The sequence below is a fragment of the Cygnus atratus genome, chromosome 14 (genome assembly GCF_013377495.2).
Source record: "Cygnus atratus isolate AKBS03 ecotype Queensland, Australia chromosome 14, CAtr_DNAZoo_HiC_assembly, whole genome shotgun sequence".
In the NCBI taxonomy this organism is placed as follows: domain Eukaryota; kingdom Metazoa; phylum Chordata; class Aves; order Anseriformes; family Anatidae; genus Cygnus; species Cygnus atratus.
In genome coordinates this window covers 14,599,460-14,621,722 of record NC_066375.1, presented here as the reverse complement: position 1 = coordinate 14,621,722, position 22,263 = coordinate 14,599,460, and the positions used below count along the sequence as shown (strand labels likewise).

Here is a 22,263-nt window from a genome sequence, read left to right as displayed (position 1 = left end):
AAGAAAACCAGCCCCTTCCCCTGTTCAGATTGGTGGAAGTGGTTAAAATATGATCAGGATGAGTTTAGGCACTGGCTTTTCCAGAAACTCTTGTTTTCTGCAGACCACATAGACTCAGAGAATGCATCAGGTTGGAAGGGACCTCTGGAGGTCTGTAGACAACTTCTTTCAACCCCTGACCATCCTGGTGGCACCGGCTGGCCCATGCTCCTGTGTCCCCGTGTCCTTGCACTGCGGAGCCCCGGGCTGGCTGTGATACTTGGGATGTGCCTTCCCAAGCGTGAGCAGCAGGGCAGGCTTGCTCGTGCCGCCCGCACTGCGCCCTGCCTTCTCTGCCGTGTCATCGTGCCAGCGGTGCCCACGTATAACTGCTCCCTTGGATATGGCTGTGTCCATCTTTTAGTAGGGGAGGTGTTTGTTAGCTATTTCACTGTTTCATTCCCTGTTATCTAGTGTTTGGTTTTAGTATGTTTACCCATGTGTTTATTTGAATATTTCAGGATTTATCTAGGAACTAAATACTGCTGCAAAAATGAGAGCCTGAAGAAACCATTGTAACAGGGCTAGATCCACACCTCTGCAAATACTCTGTAATCTTAGTAAATGTGTGCTCTTCTAAGTAGCTTGAAGACCATTTGTGTAGCCTTGTCTAGCTAAGCAGCTCCCACAGTGTGTCTTAGGCTGTTTTGGTGTAATACACTAAAAGCAAAACACATACATGTGTCCTGGTTTAAGAACAGGTGAAAGAAGCAGGTGATGTCCAAAGCCCAGAGTTTTCCAAGAAGGGCTGATGTCCATGGGCAGGTGGTGGGTGCTGGCAAAGGGGGCTGAGGTGCTCTCTGCTGAGCCCACCAAATTTTGGCACAGGAGAATACTTCACTTGAGCTGCTGCCCCTTGCACTTTGTTCGGGACTGTGGCTGTGGGACTGCTGGCTCATTTGGTCATTGCAGCTGGGAGCAGTAAGGGTTTTCATAGCACAGTTCAAAAGTACAAGATTTATTCCTTGCTTTAATGGAAATGGGGGCTCTGAATCAGTAAAGGTGGTGGAAACTGCCTTCAGGTCAAGAGCAGTGATCCTTCAAGCATAAGACCTTTTCTCCTGGAGTGGACAGTGTTGTTTGTAAAGGAGCTCGTGCCTTTGGCTTGAACATGACAAACTAATTCAATATAATGGGGTGTTTTGTCTAGACAGGTTATGAGCCATGTGGCCTTTCCTGTGGGATAAAGATTTCTGCTTCCAGGACTTGTGTTCCTATCAGTAGAGCTGCAGAAGCTTTCCCTGGTTGCAGGAGTGTCTCTAGATTGTCCTATGAGATTTGTGCCGTTTGCTTCGGTAGTGGCTCGCAGCAGTTCCATGGATTTGTACATTTCCTTAGAAGTCATTTCCTCTGACCTCCAAAATTGGTGGCATTTTAATTTCATTCACTGTTGGGTTTCTTCTTGTCTGACTTTTCCAGCTTTTTGAGTTGGCCTAATAAAAGGTAACACCTCTTTCTCCCAAGTCTTCTTGCTTCTCTTGTGTCATTGGATTGATGAAGCATTGCAGCCTTTGTGGGGCCCAGTGGGGCCAGGCTGAGGTCCTGGGGGACGAGTTGGCCATGAGCCACCAACATGTCCTCCCCACGCTGGCATTGCTGCCACCTTCCAAACCCCAAGGTGGAAGGTTTGGGGATGCTGGGGGTGGTAAGAGCCACTGAACTCAGTGTGCACCGAACCCCGGCGATGCCCAGAGGACTGCCCGGCCTGCTCCTAGTACATTGGCAGTTAGCACTAGATACAAGATTAAGATGGACATGAGAATTTCAAGTTGCTTGTATATCCTCCAGCAAACATAAGTAATAAAACAGTAAATGAGTTAGGGGAAAAAAAAAAGAAAAAAAAAACCACCATCAAACCAACAAGCAATGCTAAAAAGCAGAGGGCCAGCACAGCAGATAACGCACCGCACAAATGCATTCTCTGTTTTCAGCTAGCTGCCGAAATAGAGGTTTCTCATGTGTTTGTACAGTCTGCAGCCAATCGTAACCAAATTGGTGCCTAGAATCAGCCCTTTCCATATTTGTCATGGAAACGTTCAGATTAGCAGATTGTTCAAGCAGGGTGAATTTCTTGTTTTGACTGCCTGCCGTACTCCCCGTGTGCGGCGGGGATGTTTGCACTTCCACTTGTGGGCAAATTCAATTCCAATAGAAGAGACCAGTCGAAGAGTAAGGGATTAGCTGTGTTTGCTCTTTCTTTTCTCACTCCCATCCCCAAAGAAAGTGAAATATAACTCAGATATTTCCCAGTACCTGAATCTTGTTGGCCATAGGCTGCAGGCCCCAGCTCTTACCCTGGTTACACCAGCAGAAAGCACCGGTGTTGCTGAATGCGAGTAACCGTATTTTGATCCTACACCAAGCTATCAAGAGGATAACTGAGAGGATAGCTATAGGTGAGTTTTGCAAGAGCTAACAGCATGAATTCACTTCATTAAGATGGTAGTTGAATAGATGTGCCGTTTTTCTGGTGACCAATTTTGAAGTAGTTTTGAAGTGAAGGTTGATTTAATATGGCTCGCTGTCCAAAGGCATCAGATTCAGTGGCTCACCAGCCATATTTTTCTGTGCCTTACTTACCAGGAAACCATTAAACGTTGCTCAACAAGTCAGTTGAGAATATCTGACTTCAGTCCTAGGATTCCTGCCCATGGGGATGCTGTTTCAGGTCCCTGCATTAGACCAACCTGGTTCCTTGCCAGAGGGAGAACAATGGGTTCAGTGATGGTGCGGGGACTTGGTCCTGTGCAGCCCTACACCTGCAGCTGCCAAGTGGAGTGATGGATCTGGGTAGGGGAGCTGCCCTGACATTTACTTTGCCTGGTATGTACCATTACAAAGTAAGTTTTGGTAAGCTTTATCCTCAATGGGCCTTTGAAATTTGTCTGAGAGCAGCAACAGACTTGTCTTTATCCCTCGGAAGTCTGTTCAGGTTGGGCAGAAAGAAAAGCTTTGAAAGTTGCCTTTCTCTTGCTTCTGCTTCTGCAAGAAACTCGACAGCCTGCTGCTGCTGGGGTTGAAGGTGTGTGACCCAAAGACCTGGACTGAGCAGCCATGGGTCCTGGGTGTTTTACTAACAGGGAAAGGTCTCCATTTCCCTCCCGTTTACCTCCTCGAGCAGGGGCAGCTCCGTTCTGTGCTCGGCAGCCCTGTGCTGCAGGTGCTGGAGGGAATGGAAGAACTGCCTGGTTTTGCTTCTCTTCGCTGTGCCCCAGGGCCAATAAACTGTGCTGACACAGCATTTTGTCTCACCGGTCTTTTCTGGTCATCACCTGCTGCAGCCCGACGGGCAGGTCAGGTATGCAGTCGTTGTGCTGAAAGCTGAGGGTTTGGTAGCAGCAGCTTTTTCCACCGAATTATCTTTGTAACAAGTGTTTAAAGCAGCACTCAGTAACAAAACTGTGTGATGTAAGCACTCAGAAACAATTTGGAAAAATCCTGATGATCAATATGCGTTCATCAGAGTACCCTGCTTCGCTGGGAGCTGCAGGACCCCAGCCTAGGTAGGGCGTGCAGACCTGCGACTGCTTCTTGGCTCTGCTCCCCCAGCGTGCAGCCCCCATTTCTTCAGCTCTGGTTCAGTGGCTTGCTCTAAGAGCCTTCTCTCACAGTTTCCTGTTCGCTTCCCTATAAACTCGGCTCCTGGCAGCCAGGGACAGTGATCCCAAATAGTTGGTCTTAAGGGTGGATAGCCCTGATTACATTAAATTAAACTCTGCGTGTCCCCGATTGCTTCCCACAGGCGTCCAGTGCCTGCCTGCAATGCGGTAGTGTGCCCAGCTTGGAGGTATGGTGTAAAGAGCAGTGGGTGGAGGGAAGCACGCGCCGTAGTGCGTTGTACAGTGTGGTGCGTTACACGCGTGTGCTTGTTCCCTGCCTTTGGGCACGGTTACTTTGGGCCACTCAAATGCAGTGCAGCCACGCAGAGCCTTGAAAATCCCACTGCAAAAGAGCTGATTAGAGACAGTGGCTTTGCATGGCAGTCGACTGCAGCACTTTGAAGTTTTTTTGTTTCTTAGTAATCCAGAGGAGTGAAATAGGCAATATTTTCCAAGCTAAGATGTGCAGCCTTGGTGATCTTTATCCAACCTTTATCCTCACCAGTTCTTCCAGTGTGAATTACTGGGTGTCTGTGCGACAGCGGGAACGAGCAGTGAGAAGCACTTTGATTTTGAGTGAAAATATTTAACTATGTAGATGTGAAAGCTTGGGGCTTAATATTGAGCACAGGTTTTGGCCCACTCTCAGCCTCACGGTGGCTAATGTCGACACATTTTTAAACTGGAGTCAGACAGGGTTCAGCAAATTCTTTGAGGAAAAACATATGAAATGCGGATCTAGGTCAACCGAAGTAAGTTATTAAGTCATGCTAATGTTGGTCAAATGAGGAGAAAAAAGAAAAATGTTGCATTTCCCCACTTACAAACCTAGCATTCTTCCCCAATCACAATGTTTATTTTGATATTTAAGCTTTAGTACAAACCTTGAAGATTTACAATAGTTTTCAGCAATGAAGTGAAATATTTTTCGAACTATTTCAGTAATCAAGATTTATATGAATTGTGGTCCCACCCCACGACTCTCAGAACACTTTGCTGCCTTGCAGCGCCTGGTGCTGTTAGAGAGGCTGCAAGCAGTAGAACCATTCACGTGCTTCCTTCATCGTGCCAGGAGGGCCCTGGGTGTTTGTGTGCTGTGATTCCTATTAAAAAGCATTACGCAGAGAACATGAAGGGACGGTGATGCAGAAAGCTCGGGTACCTGCTTGTTTGCCGTCCTCAACTTGGGTCCGCATCCAGCCTCACCCCGTCCGAGGCGGAGCAGTTGGGAGCTGGGAGCTGGTGCAGCCAGCCCGTGGTGCGATGGGGCTTTGGGGCAGATGTGAGGGGGATGACAGACCCGTCCCCTACTAAGGGGGAGATCCTGCATAGCTCTGCTGCAGCTCTTTGGATTTCCTCAACGCAAACATTACTTTCTTGACATGCTCAACACCCGCCACTCTTCGCACACACCAGTGTTTGCTTTTCTCTTGCTCCAGGAAAGCTCTCCTCCCCCCGAGCTTGTTCTTTGGGCAGCGAATGGGCAGCTGACCCGAACTGCCGGAGCCAGGCAGGGCTGTGGTCTGTAGGAGGCAGAACGGAGGCACAGCACCTCTTCTGTGGTGGCTGAGAACAGCTCACGGAGAGTGCAATGGGGTGGTGCCCCGCAGGCTGCCAGGGAACCCCAGAGATGCCGTCAGGATGTGGCCGCACGCTTCTCGGTGGAAGCAGCGAGTGTTGCCTCCGAGCAGGGGAATGGCATTAAGGGAACAAGGCCAGTGCTGAGCACCGGGCTCCTAGTGCTCCAAAACCCATTCGTCTACCTGTCAATTTTAGGAGCAGGAAGGCGTGGATGAAATAAGCCGTGTTCACAACATTTAGCCGGTTAGATGTGGTGCCATTTCAGAAGCTGAACTTGAACGCTTTGCACCTCACCTGTCTCCAGTATGGGGCCAGGCTCCCCGGTACCGGCTGTGCCAGCAATAACTCTGCGCAGCCCCAGGGGTTTGGGACCGTCAGCTGAGCCCTGGCACGGCCCCTGCTGCAGCTTGCTCACCATGGGACTCGTGCTGTTAGCTTCCTAGCTGCAAAACGTCGGGAGCCAGCAAACATCCATGGCGAAGGGCGATTTTTCCTTTGGGAAACCACTTCTTCCCATGCAGGTGAAGCTCGCGATGCAGCAGGGAGCAGCAGCCCCATGTGCTGTCTTCTTCTTCTCGGTTCAGGGCCCTCACCTGGTGTCCTTTGAACAGGAAGCGGTATGTGGAAAGTAAAAATTTGAAGCAGGAAACTTTTGTCAGTGCAGGAAGGATTCTGCCTGCTAATCCCAGTAAGGCCCAAGTGCACCGGCACAATCCTTTATGTGCTTCTCTGGGAGAGCCAGTTATGACCCCAGGCTGCGGTACAGGTGCCGGGGACTGGAAGCGTCCCCTTGCAAGGACCTGAGTCCCTTTAACGCGGCACTCGTTCTTGTCTGATATTTTACACGTGAGCTGACAGAGGGCCTGGTTCGCAGCACTGTGCGTACAGAACCAACCAGACTGCAGGCACCCAGACAGATAGCTGCACTGGGGCATGAGGAAAATCCCCCCTGGGGGCGTGTATCTTGCCAGACTGACAGAGGCACAGGGATACAGCCCTGATCTCATGTGCCCCGTTCCTCTCCACGGGGCCAGCAGGTGAGTCTTTGCACAGCAGGTTTGGAGCCGGGATGGAAGGCTGCTCCTCCATCCTGGTGCCTTTCCTTTCCATGGCTTCAAAGCCTCCCCGGGAGCTGCTCCAGCAGGGTGCTGAGCCGTTTGGAACCCAACGGTGCAGGAGGGAGGAAGCTGCAGCGAGCAGCTGCCCCATCACCGGTAACGGCCCCAGCAGGGAGCGCTGCGCTGCACGGGGCTCGCCACAGCCTGCCACGAAACAAACAATCCTGACCGGGTGTTCCTGAGCGATGCCATCAGCTGTAGCACTTCGCATGGCTTCCTTGGCCTTGTTTTCACCAGCCAGGTGATCGCTGGATGCTGCTGGCGTGTGAAGTTGGCAACTCGCCGCCCCGCTGCCCTCGGGGCCCCGCTGTCAGGCCCTCCAGGATCATCTCCTGCCCCAGCTGCGTCCTTCACCGCCGGGCTGCTGCTTTCGCCTCCCTTGCTGCTCAGCCTCCAGCGGTGCCGGAGCCGAGCGGCTCAGGTGCAGCTCTGTGTGCGTCTGCTCTGATGTGGGCACCTGTCGCTGCCAAGGGACGTGTTCCCGCTTGGAGACCGGTGCCATACAGCGCTCAGCGTGGTTTCTGGTCAGGCCCCATGTTTTCAGTTAAGATGCTTGAATTATATGTTTAAAGGTAACTAAAAATATAAGCGGTTATAAGATGCTTTTGCATATCTGGTAATATTTTCCACCAGCAAGAACATTTCAAACTCTCCTGAATTTCTGAAGGAACAAACAAAGCAAACAGAGGGCCTTCCATCACCTTCCCATGTTCCTGTGAAGAGGCGCCTCTCCGCAGAGCACGCGCAAGTTGTGCCCGTTTCCTTAATGGCTGCATTTCTCTCCTATTAGCCGGGATGTAAAGCAATCTGTTTAAAGAACTCCATTTCCCTATAAATCAGACCCCTGGGGAAGGCCGGGCCGGGCAGGAGAAGCGCTGCAGCCTGGGCTGGGTGAGGAAGGTGCCACTGCGGAGCTGCAGCGTGCCGGTGGCCGTCCTCAGCAGCGTGCTGTCCTTCTGTGTGCAATAGCTCGCACCCATGCAGTTCTGCTGTCTTAATTGCTCGTCGTCTCCTGCTTGCTGGGATTTAGCTTTACCGTGTCTTGTTGAATGCTATGGGTCCCAAACCTGATGGGGTTGAGGGGCCGGGAGGTCCAAGCCCTCCATTACAATCCCTGCTGGTGTGCTGTTTCCCGGCGGCTGTCCGACAGCACGGGGGCACCTGCGGAGCCCCCCCGGCTGAGCTGGGTCCCGTGGGTTTGCTGGGACCGGGGTGTTTGGCTCGGGGTGCCCGTGGCTGCTGCCAGGGGCGAGGCTGATGCCAAGCAACGTTGATGAGGCGTTCACCTGGAGCAGCTTTGTGATGCGGTGCTCGGGGCGGGCAGGGAAAGGTTTGCTTCCCATCCCGGGGTGGGAGGTCTGGCTCTTCCCAGCAGCTCGGGAGAGTTGATTTCCCCTGCACCCGTTGGGTTTAGGGAGTCTTTTACTGCCTACGTGGACAGCAGAGAATGAAGCAGTTTTATCCTTTCTGGTTGAAGGAGGTCAGGGCAGGGCCACTCTTGCAATACTGGTAGGTTAAATAACATGGCAGTGAAACAGATGAGCTGTCTCCATCCCTACAAGACAGATGTGGAAGGGGCCTGTGCAGATCTCTACCAAGTCAGGAGGAATAAGGGAGACATCCTGAAGGATAGATGAGACGTTTCCGCGGCGCAGTGAGTAGCTGGAGAAGGGGCCTGGTGTGGGGATGGGGAGGGAAGGCTGGGAAGCTGCAGGGCTGGGCCACGTGTGCATGGAGGTCAGCATCGCCTTCCCGAGATCTGTTTGTTACCATGAAATACTCTGCAGAGTCAACAGGACTGAGCTGTAACTGCTCCAGTAATTGCAGCGCCTTAACAGCTCCGTGCGCTTTGATACCCCTCCTTAGTCCCATCCGGGGCAGCGCACCTAAGTCGAGGTGAAGTTGCCTCGAGCTAAGTGACAGGGAGAACTAATGCGAGCTTTTCTGTTCTCATTTTTCCTTGTCCCCTGATTCTCCAATTTTCAGTAAATATGCGTTGGGTTTTAACCCGTTTGCTGCTGCAGAAGGTGGTGCGAAGGAACCGCAGCAGAAAGGGAATAGCTCAGGGGGAGGGAAGCGGAGGTGCTGGTGTCTGTGCTGCGAAAGGCAGCAGGAAGCAACTTAAATAATTCTAGCAAAGTGAATATTACGGCGGTTTCCAGGTCTGGTGCCCAGAGAATAATGCATTTGTTAACCGAATATTTATTGTACTAGTAAGAGAGCCTCAAGTCGATTTGCATTTTATGGTTCACATAAATGCGGGGAAGCTGCCAAAATTGTCTCTTCCCCTCCTCTGTTTTCATTGCAGGCATTCCAGAGAAGGGAGCAAAATGTTTTTCCCTTGCTATTTGGTTTTTAGTTTCATGCATATGCATTTCTGGGACAGACTCCTGGAGCGCGCAGCAGATGCACATGCTTGGAGTCTCTGCAGGCCTTGGTAGCTTTGAAGCAGAGAACCTAAACCATGAGATACTTGCAGAATTAAGGAGAATTTAGTGCAACAACAGTAGAGGTTTCCAGTCCCTGTAAATAAGTCCAGTCTCGAGATCAGCGATGAGCTCTCACTGCCCTGTTGCCTCCATCTTAGTTACAGAGATGTGCATTGAATGGAAATAGGAGAGAAGGTGTTACAGAATGAAAATGCTCAGAAATGTGAGGGAAATCGCTTGCGTTACTGCTTTCTGTTGGTGTTCAGCATAACGCAGCTTGCTGTTGACATGACAGGATGTCGCTGGCATGCTGACACGAGGGATATCGCTGTGAGCAGTCCTGGGTACTAAACCTGCTGACACACGGCGGTGTCAGGGAACACTGCAAACAGGCTGGGTGGCTTTCTTTTTGCACTGCTCTCATCAGTCACCCTTAGTGCCTCCGTTGAACAAAAATGCAGATTTGTGAAATCCAGCCCCCAAAATCTCCTTGCTTCCAGCTGGAGCGTATGTAGGATTCTCAATGCGAGCATCTCAAGCTGGCACACATCTTGTTTTCCCTAAGCCTCGGCTTCTAGACTTCAGCAAGTAGATGAAGGATGTGAGCCTGCCTTTCACAGGGCCTCCCTCGTGCTGGAGGAAGCTCGAAGGCACGAGGAGAGGGCCCAGGAGCTTCAGGTCTGGTGGAGCCGGGGTCAGTCTGGGAAGTTTGGGCATGTCTCTGCCGCAGCTGCAGCTCCCTCCAGTGAGTCTCCCGTTTCCATTTAGTCTGGAGTTCTGCACCTTGGTGTTGCAGGCAGGCAGAGCAACAATTAACGTGCAGGTTAATTCACCAGTTTTCAGGCTCTTGCTCCCCTTCGTGGCAATAACCTACTTGAAGGGAGGCAATCTGCAGCTTCCGCCGCGTCGTTGAGGGCTGGGGGGATTTGCCAGCCCTGGTTCTCCGGGGGTGTTGCAGGAGCACTGGCTGGAAAGCAAGGAAGAGAATGTAAAGCAGCCAACAGTGCGGTCCTTGCTGGTGGGGGAGAAATATATTTGGGTTGAGAGCAGCCTCCACGAGGCCCGGGGCTCCTTCAAAGCCAGACAGGGTGTCCTCCTCCTGGGCGAGGGTGGCAGGCAGAAGTAGGGCAGGGTTTTGTCCTTTTTGAACTATTAATACAGATCAGAAAAATGTATCGAAAGAGATGAAAACTTTTAAAAGAAAGAAGAAATTTTTGGTAGTATCTCTTTGTTATTACAGCTAAGATTGTGTTTGGTGTAAAAAACCAAGCGGGCTTTGGTGCGGTCCTTCCCTGGCAGGAAGGACAGCAAAAAGGAGAATCCAAAGTTACTCTCCATCAAAACCTATTGATTCCTCTAAGTCTTTTTCTGTAATTAAACAATATTTTTTTCTTCCCAAGGTCCTCTTCCAAAGGACGTTTTTCATTTCCGAAGCCCAAAGACCAAGAGCAGTGGGGCCAGCCCAGCGGGGCACGCGCTGCTGCTGCCTGCGGGAGCTCCCGGCAGCGCACGGGCTGGCAAACGGCCCAGCAGCAGCCCTGTGCCGGGCTTCATCTGACGGAGCCGTTCCCTCCCTCGTCAGGCAGAAATCATCACATCAGCTATTTTAAAAGAGCATCTGCATGAACAGTGTCCGTATGATTTACGGGGTGATTTAAATACCCATGGCTGCGGCTCTCTCTCTGTCCGTTGCAGCTCGTGTTTTCTGCTGTAAACTGATCTGTAACTGTCAGCTTTCACTGAGTGATCCGCAAAACTTAGCATATTTTCGGTAATTAATTGCAAATATTAGCTCCCTTGTCAGCAGCAACATTTGGATTATTTTATTGTAGGGAAGTGGGAGGGAGCTGGTGTTTTGGCAAGTGCCGAGCAAACAGTGCATGGTTACGAGCCAAGGGCTGCCTTGCAGCCGCTACCTGCACGCAGGAGGTGCTCAGTCGAGGTGTGCCTCCTGTCTCCCCCAGGACCCTGTGAAGCCCACGGACACCCAGTGCCCAGTTTCCCAAAGCACCTGGCAGCTGGTTTGTCTTCTGTGGGTAGGTTTGTGGTTGGTTTCCTGCATCACCCTGCATAGGCTTAGCCATTAGTCCGGGCAAGTTGTGTTAATGAACAGAGCTACCTCTAAGCAGAATCTAGCTCAGCTCTCCTAAATAGAAATAGCCGACAGCTCCATGACCAGCGTGATGTAGGGAGAGCCTCCTGGCTGGCAGGATGCACCAGCACAAATCTTCCCGTGTTCCTGGCCGAAGCAGGGCACACTGGTAACTTGGCCTGAAGCCGTGCCCCGCCGGAGGCAGCGACCACCACCGCGGCTCCAAGGGCCTCGGGTTGCTGCCACGGCCAGCTCGGGTGGCTGCCGGTGGCAAGGTCACCGCACACATCTCAGGAAGCTGTTTGTGTGCTTCTCAGGAGCTGCACACATTTTTTCTTACGGAGAAAGATTGCTGAAGTAAGGCTATAAATTTATAAAGGCAAAAGTAATTTGTTGGTGTTGTTTTAAAAACAAAATTCTATTGATTTCAAAGATCTTGCCTGTTTGTAATGCAGCCCTTATGAATAGGTGACAGCTTTGGGATCTTTGTCCTAGTTTGTAGCTGCCTTTTTTTTTTTTTTTAATCAAGCAAGGTAGGACTATGAGCGATTGCTGTGGAGAAATATCTGTAGCTAGCTTCCTTCACGAGTACACATCCTGTCTTTGTGAGTTGCACTTCTTCATTTCATCCTGTGGAAAAGCAGATTGGATTTTGCCTGGACTCGAGCCATTAAGCCTCTGGGCGTTGAAGGTTCAGTTTATTGAGCTCTCAAAGAGAAGTCCCGACTTTTGGGGCCTGAGGGACAAGGTAAGGCAGAAGGAAGGGTCTGGCAGGAAGGTCAGGGAGCTGCAGCCCTGCCTGCCCTCGGGGTAGCTTGGCAGTGGCTGGGACATGGGACAAGAGATGGGGACCTCAGTGAGAAGGGATGGGGAAAATCCCTTGTGAGATGGGGAACTGCATCTCTGAACACAAGGGTGCGAGCTGATGTCAGGATCCCAGGCATTTGGTTTTTGCATATGGCGTTAGTCTCTTGCTAGGACAGCCAGGTTTGCCTTACCAGGGTTTACATATGTTTATAAGCTAAAATACAATCTAACAGACAAACGTTGTACAAAGCCAGCTTACTGTTTGTGTATGGATACATGAAAAATGGCTTTAAGAGATATGCAAGGCTCTCAAAAAAAAAGTATAAATTTCTACTATCAACATCATTTCTCTTATTTTTGTCTATTCTCAGTTAAGGGAAGAGCTATTTGGTATCAGTCTGTAAAAGGAAAATGTGGAAAGAAAAGGAGGAAGGACAGGAGGAAGGCAGGTAGCGTGCTCAGCATGCCACTGGGACCCAGTGGGTGGCCGGGCTTGGAAACCTCCTGCGTGTGCTGGGGCAGCGAGGTGTGCAGAGCGGCCTGGGTGGGCAGGATCAGGCCCTTGCACTGCTCTGAGGCCGCTCTGGGGTTCTGATTTCGGCTGGGGACAGAAGTGACCCCTCCGATAGGTCCCTTGCTTATTCTCACCATTCGCTTTGGGTTATTCTTAGCGCTTTGTCTCATGCACCAGAAGTGAGGAGCTCTCCGGAGAGGCTGTGGCTGATGTAGCCTGGGCTATTGTATTACCCTGGATAAAGCCAGGGTTGGGTCGCGGAGACCTTGAGGTCTATTATTGTCCGAGAGGGGACAGGTGGGGACAGCAAGTGGCAGCAGCAGCTGGGCACGGGCAGCGCTGGTTTGCTGTGCGCAGGCATGGGTGGGATGATCCCTTGCTGCGGCAAAGGCTCAGGGTCTCGTAGTTTTGGTACAGGACTGGTGAGCTTGGATGTGCAGGAGGCATCTCTAGAGGCCTTTAACAAAGCACTGAAGTGCTTTCTGCTCTTCCACCTTCAAAACTGCTGCATTTTGAATACAGAAAGGTCCCCGGTGAAGAAGTTACTCCTGACGCAGGTTCTGCCGGCGCTGTTCTGCTGCCAAACCTCTGGGCTGGTCTCCAGGCATTTCGGCACTGATTATTTTAATTGCTTCTTGATTTAAACATCCTGCTCTTTTCTAAACCTTTCTTTTTCATTTTCTACTTTTTTCCTGCCATGTGATTCCCCTTCATTTCTCCCCGGCTGTGTTCCCGATCGCTTCTTCCTCTGGATGTTTTTACCTCCTCCCACCTCTCCTGCTGCAGGAGGTAGCTGGTGACACCTTCCCTTTGCAGCGGCTCTGCAGCTTCTCAGGACAGCAGGCGTTTCTTTCAGGGATGGGGGTTTAGAGGAAAGACCATGGATGAGAGCTGTGAAATAAAGAGTAAGCCCCCCAGACCCTCTCCCCAGCTACCATCACCCTCCTGGCTTTGCTGTTTGTGCTTTGCCCAAAGCAGCGATCATCAAAAGATATTGCAAAATTTTTTATTTTTTTATTTATTTTTCCCCCTTGGTTGCCCCTGTGGTTCCCTCCGGGTGCTGCTATTGATTAGCCTGGGGGTTCGTGGCACGAAACCTGGCATGCGCTTACAAATGTCTGTGCTAACTGCACTCGCCTTGCACACCAAGCTCCCCCTCGTTGCTGCCTGCCTTTGTCCTCTCTTCCTTCCCCGCCCCTGCTCTTGCACGACATTCAGGTGGCTCCTGCCCTCACCTCTGTGCAGATTTGGTTTCTTCCTCGCTGCAGGAGCTGTGCTTTTTAATGGGATTTAAAGTATCTAAGCAAACAAAAGCAGTAGTGAAGTGGAGACCGATTCCTTCTGCACGGCCCTTCAGTGATAACCCATTGACCAGCATTATCTGCTGGCCTTTGGTCACTTAAACCTCCCAAAGGACCTCGCGTGGCTGGTGTTTGGGAGAGGAGCTTTGTGTCTCTGGGCTGGGTTTTATCCGCAGCGAGCAGTCCCTAACAGCCCTTTCTGCCCCAGTGCCGAGCCTTGGGGAGCAGCGCGGTGTTCCTCGTTTGGATAGGACTGGACAAGTTAATTCCCCATAAGTACAATATACTCGTGGCACTGTCATTCCCCATCCCAATGATTAATTCCTTAATTTTACAGTTTCTTAGATGCCTAACATGGCATTCTGAGCGTGAGAGACTTCTCCTTGTGCCTTGTCTTACTGAGTTGCCTTACGATGTTTGGAGATGACATTTAGGCTCAGAGCTGTTCTGTGCTGCTCGTGTCCAGTTCGTGTGACGCAGGGACACTGAGTGACAGCTACTGAGAGCTGCAAGGGCACGACGTGGCACTGCATGCCTTACTGCTCTCCAACGCCAGCCGCTGCTTCAGGAGAGCATTTTCCACTGTGGGATGAAACTGTGAGGTGTCTGCACACGCTTTCTTCAATCCAAGACAGTGACTTCTAGGTCAAGAAGTCCCCAAGTCACAAATAGCTGGCGGCTGGGAGGGCACATCTCTGTGTTTCGCTTGGTCTTGTGCTCTTTCCAGAGCATTCCCTATCTTTGTTTTGGTCTGATCTAGTATTTATATAAGGCTTTGCCTCCCCTCCCAACCACTGCTCACCCTAAACACTGGGCGCAGCAGCTCAGAGGAGACTCCTCAGGAATTTTGCCAGTGACAGCACGAGGTGGTGGAAAAAGAGATTCAGGTCATTTCCCGACCCACAGGTGCAAAGCAGAGCTTTGAGGCTTTGCCCAGCCTGACAGGAGTCATCCCCAGAGCTAAAAAGTCTTCACCTGCCGAGCTCCCACAGCCTCAGCTGCGGGGTGCCGCTTCTGAGAAGGGGCATGGAGAACCTGAGCGGAGCAGGGCAAGGGTGGCGGCAGGAGATTTGGGAGGGCAGGGGGCTCCGGACCCACAGAGCCCGGCTGCCATGGTCCTGGGTGAGCAGGGGGATGCCAGCCGTGCCCCTGAGCAGCTGCCTGCTTTTAGTCCTGGATCTTAGCAGTAGCAGCGTGCTCCCAGAGATGCCCGCACGCTGGGCAGGTGAGAGGCGTGAGGTGGTGAGCCTGCTGGGCTGTCTCTTACTCCAGCTCCGTTAGAGAGAAGCATGATGTGTCAAAAGGATTTTTTTGCTTTATTGATACATGTTTATTACCCAGATTCGGAGAAAGCGTGAAATCCATTTTTTTCAAACGCAGTAAGTGCGCTGCTCGCCCCGTGTTGTGGAGCTTTGATCCGTAGCCTGGGCGAGCCTGGCAGGCTGTTGTGTGCTCGGGATGAGAACTGCTCAGCTCTGGGGGATGAGGCAGAGGATGCAGAAGACAGCGAGTAGCCCCCTGCTTGGCTGGGCTCGTGGCACGGGCTGGTGGGCACCAGGGGCTCGTGCTGCCAAAACATAGCGGGTGCTCATGGATGCGGCATCCACTGCATGCAAACCCGGCTTTTAGTTAAAAGGATCACGGCTTGCACAGTGGGGCGGAGATGCTGTAAGGCATGCTGATCTGCTGGACGTGAGCTTCCTAAAAGAATCACTGATTTGTGCTGCAGAAGCCTCCCTGCCCTTAGCACTGCGCACCCCTGGGGGTGCCATGACAACAGGGCGCTCTCGGTGCTCACCGGGACTTTGGACGAGTGTATGATAGCTGCTGTGGCTGTATTTTAAATACAGGAGCAAAGAAAATAAGTGGAAAAATATAGAGGGTGTTCTGGGAGGCCGGGAAGAGTGTTCCTGCTGCTCGAGTTTGGAGGAGCTGCCTACTGTGTGTCTGGGAAACATGCCTAGGGGAAGGTTCCCAGGTCCTCACGTCGTGTCTGTGACAGACCCAGATGTGTTGGTAGTGGGGAGCATGCACTCTAATAATCTGCAAAATCTGGTTTAAAAAAAAAAAAAAAAAAAAAAGGTGAAATGGTTTGTGACACATTGGAAGGGAGCACGTCACTCACGCAGCTCTCTCACAGGTGAGCAGGTTCCCCCAGGGAGCGCAGCCCTCCTGTCTCTCAGCCCGTTGCCTGTGTTGGTAGCGGCCGCTGCTAGTCTGGTGTCACCCACCAGTCAATTACAGCAGTAGTGCAAAAGCTTCGTCTGTGTTAAAAACATGGGCAACCCTCTTTAGTTTCTCTGTGGCATAATCCCTTCTCAGCCCCTTAGGAGCGCGTCCCGGTTGTATTCACAGGGGAGGATTCCTGACTTTATTCGTTGCAGCACGATGTTCACACCCACAAGTCAGGAAGGCTTCTGGTATGTGCAAGGTGCTGTCTCTGGCTTTAGGTTTTGTTGTTTACCTGGTGCAGGTGAGCACCAACCTGCATACCCTGCGCAGGGGCAGGCGGGGTGGGAGAGGGATGCCATCTGCGTGTTGGACACACATCCTGTGCTCCGCACCTAGTCGAACGAGGTGACACGTTTCTGTCTCTCAGCTTCCCTATCGCTGTCTGCAGTGCCCAGTCTCTCTCAACGGGTTCAAGGCTGTGCCACCATCATGGTTAATGCGATGTCAGGACGTTTTTCTGAGAGTTTTGTTCTAACAGGTCATGAGGAATCAGCATGTGTCCGAGAATGGGGTTTCTTGTTCTGCTTTGAGTGTTAACCTGGAGCAGTTCCAGAGACTGATGCTGATTCCTGTAGATCAGCAAACCCCCTGTGGCAGGTCTGTTACCTGTGCAGGACGTTGTGCTGTGCTGGGAGGTATATTGCTTGGAGATAAAAATCCCTGGTATGTTTAATGTGTGTGTCTGCAGCTCGAGGCATCTCTGGCACGGCCTCCAGTGGGGACGGTCAGTGCAAAGTCAACGCAGAAAAACATTTTCAGTAAGTGTGAGCAGGTAACTGGTGTGTGTGCCTTCCTGCGCCGCCCATCCCTGCGGCACCGTGTGTTACAGCCCTGAGTGCACCAACCCTGACAGCCCTGTGGCCAAGGCTGCGATCCCGTTGACCATCAGCACGCTTGGCTGTGCAGGGAAAATACCCCCGGCCTCATTTTTCAAATTATTCCCGGTTTTGTAGGTGCTTTAGAGGATCAAAGCACAGTTTGCATCGACTTCTGCTGAAGCTGCCGAGCACTCAGCATTTTACAAATCAAGTCCCAGCCTCTCATGCTGAGCACAGAATGATGAACGTGCAATTAGTGAGTGTCTCTGCAATTAGTGCTTCAACAGCCCTGTAGCAGAGGGTAACCTGTTCCAGGAGAATAACATGACCTGCATTTCGAGACCACCCGTTCTCTCCCTTCCTCCCACCTTCAGCCCCGTACTGGTAGAGCCAGCGAGTTTCCCCCAAAGCTTTCCCATCCCTCAGTAGCGATAAAACCAGGGTCCTGCTTAAGAATAATGTATGATTACACCCTGAGGCATACGTGGATTTAAATAGTGTTGCACAGACACCTTTCTTCTGACATCTTTGGGGCTCATGATGAAATGAGCTTGAAATAGTAATTTTCTTCTCATACCTTTTTGTCCTGAACTACTAAAAGTCAGTTGAAAGGACAAAGTCTGGTGTCTGGCATTGCGTTGTCATTGGTATGGGCATCAACGTGCATTTAAGATCACAACCTCGGCCTCTGCAAAGCGGGCAGGGAGGAGAACTGCTGAAGGAGGCCCTTCTGCCCCGGGTGGGCCACACCAGCGGAAGAAACAGGGCACCCCTCTCTCTGGTTGTGTGTGTTGTGAAGAAACGGCCAGGATGCGGGGCAGGGCGGCGGATCTGGAGCTGCCAAACCCGATGTTTTGGGCCCCAACCGCGTGCCGCAGCGCAGCGTGTCACCAGCAGGCCGCAGCAGGTCACGGCTGCCCTGGTAACACTGGTGGCCAGCGCACTGGGCCAGATTCCTGTCAGCTTTCTGTAAGCGAAGAACAAATGGAAACGTTTTTGAATTTTCTTTGCTCTATGAACCACGCTTTGGCTTGACGGGCTCGTAAAGATGTAATTCAGAGCAATGTGGCGGTGGTAGTCGCACCTCTGTCCTGGGCTGGGGCCCATTTAACAGGCTGATTGGGCTGTGGAAACCCTTTGAAATGAAACAGGAGGCTGTGCTAACGGAAGGTTAACTGTTCACAGACCCAACAAATGAGCAAAGGAATCCCTGCAACAGAAAACAGGATTTGGTCCCCCACGATTCTGCTGAAAGTCATCTGGCTTCATTTACTTTATTTGCTCAATCAAATTTATTTTAATCATATTCCAGGCAGTCTGTTTCCCACTCCTGCGTGTTGGTTTTTGATTCATTATTAAATGGTGCTACTACATATTTATTCAAGGGACTGGATCCAAGCCGCTGAAGCCCAAGTGGGTCCTTCTGTCAGCGGGTATGGATCACGCCTTCCCTGCCCCCTAGGACAGCTTGCCTTCAAAGGCAGCACCAGAGTCCTTAAACAGATTTTTGAAAGATTTTGAATTAAAAAAAAAAAATCCCTAATTTTAGGGCTGTTTTTAAGGTTGGGATTCTGTGTTTCACTCTCTGGAACTTTTTAGAGGCTGCGACAGCATGGAAACCAAGCACTGGATTCACCCCCAGCAGTGCTCCTCCACGTGCCGCGTGGCTCAGCGGCCACGCGGGGCCAGGACCGAGCACGTCTCCCAGAATAAATTCCCATCCTGCTGCACTGCCGGGTGCTGCCTCTCCAACCTGCTGTGTGTGACATGACAGGGACGTGTGGGCTCAGGGCTCTGCTTTAAAACTAACACCAACTTGGCAGGCTTGTTCACAGAACAGGCCTAAAGATTAGGTCTTGAATGGGAGACTTGCAATCTGCTTTTTTAATTCTTTTTTACCGTATTCAAGTTTTTCCATGCTTCATCTTAAATAATATTGCTCTCAACATAGAGGCGATACAACAAGGTTCGCCCTAGCTGCAGCTTTAGGAGGAATTGTAATTATATTTAAATACCCAGGGCTAACAAATAGCTCGATTAGCATCAGCAGAGACCGCTTGCTGCTGATAGTTTGTTCGCGAGGTTATAAATAGTGCCGCCAGCGCTCCAACATGGGCTGTGCAGATATTTGATCTTTAACATTGACTGAGCTTTCAGGCCAGGAGAAGAATGATTTCCATCCGGGACTGACTGCGGAGCTCAGAATAACGACGCAGCCAGCAGCAGCACAAGTGCCTGAAGCAGCGCGCTGCTCGGGGCCGGCCCCGCCTGCAGGCGCAGGGCAGCTGGTTGGGGCCAGGCTGCTGCTGCCGGAGCTGGGGGCTCGTTTCACGATGGCTCCTGTGTGTGTGTCACTGTCCCTACGCTGGTGGCTCTGCGCTTCAGGATGTGTGGCTGTAACGTTCTCATGTGCCACCCTTAAACCCGCATGTGTATGCTTTGGTGCTAACATACTTCATACGCTGTGTACTTGGGTCACTTCAGGTTCTGGGTGCAGGCATGCGTTAGGTATTGAGGTCTCCTCCAGCACCAAGCAGAGGGGCCATGTGTTCCTGGGTGCTGAGCTGCCTGGCCGTGGGGCTGGGGCCGGCCATGGCGCTGTTGAGGACACCGCTGTGTCGCTCCCAGCTCTTCCAAGTGCTGCCCCTGGCAGGCATCGTGTCTAAGACAGCAGAGGAGGAAGTATTCTGCTAAGAAAGAGGCAGACAAAGTACGGAGTCCTTTCTGTTGTCTCCTGACTCGCTCTCCCCCTCGCCCTCTGCTCGTAGCTGGCACCGTGCTCTGTGTCCCTCCGCATCCCAGGCAGGCAGGGCCCAGCTGAGCCTGGCCTGCTCCTGGCCGCAGGCTCAGCACGGTGTGGAGACCTTTGCCCTTGGGCTGTTTTCGATTTCAGAGAGCTAGTCAGATGGTTGATATGAAATCCTGATGCTATGTTTGTACATTGGCTGCTTTGGGCAGAATTTTCAAAAGTTATCAAGTATTACTTCTACTAATTATTACTTTTACACTTCATCTTAGAGGGAAGAAACCTTATCCCATCCTGTATTAATTAAACCAGAAAATTATTTTCACCTATTCCCTCCTTCCCACTCAGCCATATATCCAGAAGACACTCGGGGGAGGCCCTCGTGCATTTCCCATGGCCTCCTCCCCCAGGGGATGCTGCTCGCGGTGTTTTGGGCCCGGTGCCTTTGCCTGGGGGCTGCTTCTCCCCTCCCCGGGCTGTTACCCATCTGCAGACAGGAGCTGCTGATGCCCGAGGTGCTCCAGAGCATCCTTCTAAAAATGTGTCTTCTAGCATGTGCCAGTAAGAAATCTTAGAATTAAAAATCTACCATGACTATTGTTTTGGGAAGAAGGCAGGATACAGTGACAGTATGTTGGCAATTTTTCAGAAGGCTGCTGTCTTGCGGAGTTACTAATTAACTAGGGGGTTTTGTGTTGGCACTGCGGAGGGGGCACCTCATAAGGAAAAATGTAACCGAAGCCAAGGGCTGGCTGCCTCAGAGATTCACGCTGTCAGTCACTGTTATTGCACAGTGCCAAGCCCGTGTGCTGCCACACGCTCAAATAGCGTTTGGAGACGCTGATTGTAGCATCGGTGAAGGAAAGCATGTGGAAAGTCTCCATCTTCGTTAACTCGTGGGGCTGTCTGGGGGACCTCCCAGGCTACATTTGAGTCTTGATCAAATGAAACTGCGTTTTCTGTCTCGTGTGTGTAACACATTCATCAGAAGGTGACAGGGGTTTCCTACACAGCATTATGAGACAGCACGTGCGCCCAGCCCCTCGCTTACAGCATTACATACTCCAACGATGGACTTGGTGACAGCCTTTGGCATCCTCTCCGTACCGTTTGGAGTATGTTTTCAGATGCTGGGCTTTGTTATTTTGACAATAGGAACAACCAGACATTTACAAAAGAGTTGTTTCTTGCACTTCCTTTCTTTATATGATTTGAACTTTCAGTCTGACCAGTAAAAAATATTTAATATCTCGAGTTCTTTTACATTTCAACTTTACACTTTGGTGAGAAAATAAAACGTTATGATATAACACTGTGAATGGAAGATACTCGTAATTTTAAATGAGGCTACAATGCCCAGGGTTTGAACTCAGTGTTTTTGAACAACAGATCAACCATTTTATACCTGCTGCTAGAAAAGCCTGGTTATCATCAAAGCACCCAGTACTTCAGAGATATCGGTTCTAACACTCCTGGGATATAGGTTATTTCTGACAAATCTGTGTACTTGCTAGAGTTGTGTGAACAGCTGCCATTTTAACTCTGTTACTTTTCCTTTATTTTCAAATAGTCTACAGACGACTGAAATATTTAAACACTGAAAGAACTACGTACAGAACCTTGTTCCTGTTTTTACTGTGTTGGCTGTGATTGCAGGATTACTGAAGTGAGAGCAGAGTCAGGGTGTGACCTGTCATCAGACATGGACAGAAGGTAGTGCAGTTAAAACCTTGATTGATTTTTAGGCTAAGCGGTGACTTTGGGGTTTGTTGCCTAGCAAGAATGAAAGTTTGGGTCTTATAATGGTAAGAAGTGGTGAAATTTCAATTCTAGGTGTTTCTGTTCTATAGGTATTTATGATAAAAATGGAAATAGTTAAAGGGAAATATTTCAGAAGAGCTTACTAAAAGCTAATGGGAGATCTAAAAAGGCTTCACTCAGTTGTGCAGACCATTGCAGTAAGTCTGTTGTGGGCAGTCAGCACTCTGTATGTCTTTGCTGGCGGCTCTGTGGCTCTGTTCACCTTGCTCCTTTTTTGCAGCCACTTGTTCCCTACCCCACGTGCTACCCCAGTCGGCCAGGCACTGGCGCAGCGTGGATGGCAGCGCCCTGCTCTGAGTGCCCTCGGCCGCAGGATGCCACCGGCTGGATCCGCTCTGATCAGCCCTGCTGGTCTGTAGTATAATGTTCGCCTTCGTTTTTACTTCTGTTAGTCGTAGTGTTTTGCCTCAACAGATGTAGTCTGGGGTGCTAAAGGGAGCAGGTTTCAGGAAGAGTTTTCCCGGGTTGTTTGCAGGCGGCTGCGTTGGCCGGGGTGATGCTGGGCAGGAGGAGGAGGAGAAGGAGGTGGAGAGGCAGCTGCAGGGGGCACCACAGTGAAACCAGGCAGACAAGCACTCGGTGCTCCCGCTTGCTTCGCTGCAGGATTTCTCCCCGCTGTAATACAGTGATCTGACTTGGCTCGCGGTTGGGTGAAAAATACGGGAGCACAAGTGAGAGTTCCTACCACGGCTTTCTCTTAGGAGACAATTACCTCCCGACAGCCTGAGCGTTTTGTACAAGGATTTGTGATTCAGCCCCTATCCCCGTCCCCTCTGGTACATGCCAGACCTCCTCCTCTCCTCGCTGCCTGCACTGCTCGCTACTCGTGCAGAACCTCATCTCCAGGACGAGAGGCGCCCCGGGGCTGGCATCTTGCAGACCGCAGCAGGGCAGTTGGACGTGCTCGGTTGCTGAACTTAGAGCAGGTGATGCCAGAAGGACAGCTGTGGCTGGTGGTGGCTCCAGCCCTGCAGGGCTGGATGTTGTCAGACCGCAGCTTTGCCAGGTTGTCTTCAGGCAGGGCTTGAAGCAGGCAGGTAAGGTCCCATGGCGGAGCAGCCGGCTTGCTGCTGCTGGCCAGGCTCGGTCCCCACATCCTACAGTGTACAGTCATTGCCATGGCAATGCTAAAGTGTACTCCTGCCAGCTTGCTTTCCCCTCTTTGT

General features: G+C 51.2%; 1 protein-coding gene across 3 annotated transcripts in view; it reads left to right on the top strand.

Annotated features, from left to right (window-relative positions):
- Positions 1-22,263, top strand: part of KCNIP1 (potassium voltage-gated channel interacting protein 1) — a 372,180-nt gene that overhangs the window by 136,950 nt on the left and 212,967 nt on the right. The gene's annotated exons all lie outside the window — the stretch shown is intronic.